The following is a 5,627-nucleotide window of genomic DNA, read 5'->3' as shown; positions in this document are numbered from 1 at the left end:
AATTGAATAGTTATCCTAGTGGGCTTGGGTTCCCCAAGACCAAATTTTTTAAACATCTTATAAGACATAACATTTATACTAGCTTCCAAATCAGCCAAAGCGCTTTCAACATTTAAACTACCAATGAGACAAAGAATAGTAAAAATCCCTGGATCTTTAAGTTTGTTAGGTAGTTTGTTTTAGAGAATGGTCGAGCAAACTGCATTGAGTTCCATAGTCGAGAAGTTGTTTAACTTCCTTTTCTTTGTTAATAGCTCTTTTAAAAATTTTATATAATTTGGCATCTACGAAAGAGCTTCAATAAATGGTAAGTTAATGTGCACTTTTTTAAAAAGTCAAGAAATTTACCATATTGTTCTTTTATGTGGCCTCTCTGTAATGCTGCTGGATAAGGGATTCGTGGTTTGTATTCTCTGACCATTGGCTTATGCTTTTTCTTGTTTCCTCAACTTCATCACTTTTCACAATAGCTTCTAGCTTCGACTTCTTGTTCGACTTTACTAACCCTTCTATGTTTTGAATAGTGATTGCATGGATTTTCTCCTTTGGGTTAGTTTCAGTGTTGCTAGTTAAGTTACCTTGTGGCCTTTCCAAAACAAGTTTGGCAAGCTATCCAATCTGATTTTCAAGTCCTTGAATCGAAGCTTGCTTAATTTTTAGAGCTGTATCAGTGTTTTGAAATCTAGTTTCGGACACCGAAATAAATTTAGGCAACATCTTCTCAAGGTTTGGTTTCTTCTTTTGCTGATAAGGTTGTTGAAAACCTGAAGGGGTTTGTGACCTTTGATTTCCTCGACCACCCCAAGAGAAATTTGGATGGTTCCTCCAACCTGCATTATAACTGTTACTATAGAGGTTATTTTGCGGTTTAGAATTGTTACCCATAAAATTGACTTGTTCATGCTCCATGCTAGAACCGAAAGGTAAAGATTCTGGACTAACCATCCCCTCTCCATTTGCATCATATTGCACTTTCGAATTCACCTTTTTAGAAAAAGTCAAAACATCAATTTTTTTTACCAAGAGCTTTAACCTGATTTGCTAACATAGAAACTACATCAATATTAAAAACACTGATTGCTTTAATCGGTTTCGTTCTCATGACTTGCCACTGATAGTTATTCAGTGCCATCTCCTCAATAAACTCTTAAGTTGCTTTGGGTGTTTTACTATTCAGTGTTCCACCAACTGCTGCATTAATTAACTACCTAGTCAAGGGATTCAAACCATAGAAGGTTTTGACTTGCAAACATAAAGGTAATCCATGATGAGGACACCTTCTCAATAAATCCTTAAATCTCTCCCATACATCATATAATGTCTCCAAATCGATTTAAGCAAAAGAAGAGATATCATGCCTCAACTTAGATATTTTAGTCGGTGGGAAGTACTTCAAAGAAACTTATTGGTCATTTGATCCCAAGTCGCGATAGACCCTCGTGGCAATGAATTCAACCACTATTTTTTCTTGTTCCTCAATAAGAATGAGAACAACTATAAGCGTATGGCATCAGCAGTAACATCACTGATCTTGAAAGTATTTGGATATTCATCTTGCAAACCATCAAATTGAACATATTGTTGCACCATCTGAATTGTGTTCGGCTTCAGCTCAAAATTGTTTGCATTAATGGTAGGTCTCAAAATACTCGATTCAGTCCTCATCAGAGTAGGCTTAGCATAATCATACATAGTTCGAGGGACAGGACGTGCTGGAGGTAGCTAATTATTTTGATTATCACCCATGTCCACAGTAATATCCTTTTCCTCTTGTTCGTCTACTAAATTCTGTTAACTTTGCCTTGCTTCTCTAACCTCTCTACAATTTCGATAAGCAGTCTTTTCAAACTCACTATCAAAAAGTAATGGATTTGATGAGTTTCCTCTAGTCATAAACAAAAAGAACCTGCCAGATGTAAACAAATAAAAAAATAGAATATGAAAATTAAATTAAAAACAAAAATATTAAAATAAAAAATGGCTAAATTAATAAAAATAAAGTTTTTCTAATATTTTAGTCCCTAACAATGACGCCAAAAACTTGATGTCCATGAAACCAACTAAAAATTTGACAAAGGCAACTGCACTTATCAATTAATAGTATAACTACGCTGAGCACAGATATCATTCTCACGATGACTAAAAGTACTAGTAATTACCGTCTTTCTATTATTTAACCAAAAAATTGTAGTTAATGATTAAAACTAAAATTAACTAAATTAATTAACTAAAGAACACATCAAAGAATAAATCTTGAAAAAAATGATTAACAACCAATAAGCGAAACAATACCCAGGAAAGAACCACCTAGATTTCATTTATCATTATCGGTCTGAATTAAAAAATTTCTTCACTTAGAACCTTGATCTGTAGAAATCACTAAATTATGCTAATTTCTGTTTCGAAAGTAAGAGCAACTAACCCTATGTTGATTAATTGAAATTTCTTTCTAATTAAAACCCCTATTATCGCATTAACTCGATCTATGGATCCCCCTATTATATTTGACTTTAATTCGGTAGATTTATGTCATCCTATTTCTAGGATTGCATGCAACTCTACTCAATTGTGTTAGATCTACTCCTAAATAGGAACTTTTCCTCCTCTATTTAAGCACATCAAACATGGATTAATAATATGGAAATATTAAACCAAGAATTAAGCATAGAAAATTGAGAACAACATCCAAGTATTTATTGCGTAAATCATAAATCAAAAGTGAAAATTCATCATAGGGTTCATCTCCCCTAGGTACTTAGAAAATTAGTTCATGATAGCAAATAAAAACATCTCAAAGACAGTATAACCACAAGAAACAAATAACCTCATAATAAACTTCAAAGAAATCAAAAGGAGATCTTCAATCTTAATGGAAATCTGCTTCAGAGTCGGCTTCAATGGTGTTTTCTAAGTTGTTTTCTTCAATATTCTCTGATGACTTACTCCCCTCTTCTTATATGTGGTATATATAGGTCTTAGAATGCGTGAAAAACCTAAAAATTACATTTTCTACTGTATGGAGTCAAAATCGCGATTTTCACACGGTTTGGCACATGGCCATGTGGTAGCTTGTGTGGAACGACCCAACCTATGTAGCTCTTAAAACCTATTTCAATTTTTCAATTTTCACTCATTTTTCCGCTCCTTTTCCTCCCAAAACTCTCCTATGTATAGAAACATGCATTTAAAGGATTAAGAGCATAAAATTCATCATTTTACATCAAATAATCACCCAACAATGCATTAACAATGAGGCTAAAATATGTTACTTTTATCACTTATCACTATTGAAAACACATTTAAACATGCCAAAATATACCAAAAACATCCAACCTAAGTGGCTAACCAATATGCCCTCATTGGTGCCACAATTCAAGCATTAAACCATACTCATTCATCGATCACATTCACCTTCAAGCACCTAATATTCAAGTCATAACATCGTACTAATATTGAAACCAATCTTTTAAGGCATGAATCTACTTGCTCTTGTGCATATATATATGGACATAATTTAACCAAAAGAACCACATATGTGCACATCCACAAACCATACATAACCAAATATTTAAACAACATCATTTTAAGCAAATGAACTTAGAAACTCCTAGTACATGTCATTTAGAACCCAAAACCAAAATGATCAAAACTTCTACCAAGTTAATGAATGTATAGTGTGAGCTCCGACTTGAACTTCCAACTGACCCTAACTTTTGATGATCTACAAAGAAAGAATGCAAACGTAAGCAAATCAATGGTTAGTAAGCTCGTATCAAAACTATTCATGCTTAATTTCAATAACTAGCTCATGAGTTCATGCATTTCCTATATACACCACAAATTTCACAAGTTAGTGAGTTCACAATATGAAAATTGTAACAACATCATAACATGAAACATTTATAAGTCACCCATATAAAGCTTATTTCATCCATAATATGTTCATTTAGTATTTCATTTTTCAAATCAATTATTCAAGACAAAAGTCTCCATTCACATGTCTAATTCCATATAACCATTTCATATGTCCTTTTCATTTACACATTTAGCACATGATACACCAAATGAAATAACATGGATACGTGGGAACGATGCTCACACATCCTGTAACTGTATATGCTCACACAAGCTATAAAATGGGCCTCCTCGTATGAGCTGAATGTAACACCCCTAACTCAAATCTGTCACCGAAACAGGGTTACAGAGTATTACCGAAGTTTACAATTTAAATGGACAGAAATTCAAACATTTCATAACATATAGCATTCATGTCAGAAACCAATCATAATTACGCATATTTCCCCTAATACGAGGCCTAAAATACACCTTAGAAACAAATTGGGACTAAATCAGAAATTCAAGGAATTTTTTAGAAACTTAAAAAATTTTCAAAACTGCAGGGGTCACACGGCCGTGTGACTCACACGGCCAAGAGACACGCCGTGTGGCCAGGCCGTGTCCCTCACACGATCAAGAGACACGCCTATGTCTTAAGCCGAGTGGCCATTCGAAATAGGGACACACAGCCAAATGTTCAAACGGGACTCGGTAATCGTCGTACGTCTTTAGATTTACGTCGTTTCATAACATAATAAATTGCATACTAACATATATCGATTTAATCACAATATAATCACATATTAACATTCAATTTAATCAAAATTATACAGAATACAGTTCATACAAACTTACCTGGCTAAATTGCAGAAATACCAAGATTCAGGGGCATTTTGGTAATTTTTTATTTTCCTTGATTTGCCACCCAATCTTGATCTAAATTAATAATTTCATTAAACTTATTAATTTATACAATAAAACAATTCATTTCATGCAATTTGGTCATTTTTGACATTTTTACTAAATTGCCCCTAAAGTTTTACTTTTATTCAATTTAGTCCTTGAGCCCAAAACATGTAAATTAACCATTTTTAATACAAAACCAAGCTAGCCCAATTTTCATGATATTCAAAAAATCCCATTTATGCGACAATTTCACATTAAATCATTGTACTTTTATTAATTTAACAAATTAGTCCCTAATCGAAATATTCATCAAAATCACTTAACAAAATACTTTTAAATATCAATCAACATTCCAAATTCATCATCTAACATAAAAAATCACAAGGTTCATCAATGGCAACATTTAAAATCTTTAACAGTTTCAAAATCGAAGGTACGGGCTAGTTGGACCTAGTTCCAACGATGTCAAAAATATAAAAATTATTAAAAATAGAGCTAAAATCACATACTAATTAGCTTGTGAAGTTGCCGAAAAATGAAGGTATAAAAATGGCTTCCTTCCTTTTAGCCATTCAGTGAAGAAGACCAAAATTAAAATTTGATGATAACTTTTCTTTTAATTTAATTTAATTTAATTTATCAAATTACCATTTTACCCTTATTTATTAATTAATTAAAACACCAAATCAATGCCCATATTTGTCCACTAACCCTTAAATGGTCTAATTACCACTTAATTCCCTTTCCTTTATTCAATAATTCATTTAATCACTCAAATCAAATAGTGACTAAATTTTACATCTTTTACAGTTTAGTCCTTTTTAATTAATTAACCATCGAAACGTTAAAATTTTTCAACAAAACTTTAATACCATCTTAATGGC

General features: G+C 32.5%; 1 non-coding gene across 1 annotated transcript; it reads left to right on the top strand.

Annotated features, from left to right (window-relative positions):
• Window positions 1-1,259: 1,259 nt before the first annotated feature.
• On the top strand, window positions 1,260-1,366 carry LOC128035010 (small nucleolar RNA R71). Its single transcript, XR_008191414.1, has one exon. It is a non-coding gene; the product is annotated as a small nucleolar RNA R71 (small nucleolar RNA).
• The last annotated feature ends 4,261 nt before the right edge of the window (window positions 1,367-5,627 follow it).

Source organism: Gossypium raimondii, chromosome 11 (genome assembly GCF_025698545.1).
Source record: "Gossypium raimondii isolate GPD5lz chromosome 11, ASM2569854v1, whole genome shotgun sequence".
In the NCBI taxonomy this organism is placed as follows: domain Eukaryota; kingdom Viridiplantae; phylum Streptophyta; class Magnoliopsida; order Malvales; family Malvaceae; genus Gossypium; species Gossypium raimondii.
This window is presented reverse-complemented; position numbering and strand designations above follow the sequence as displayed.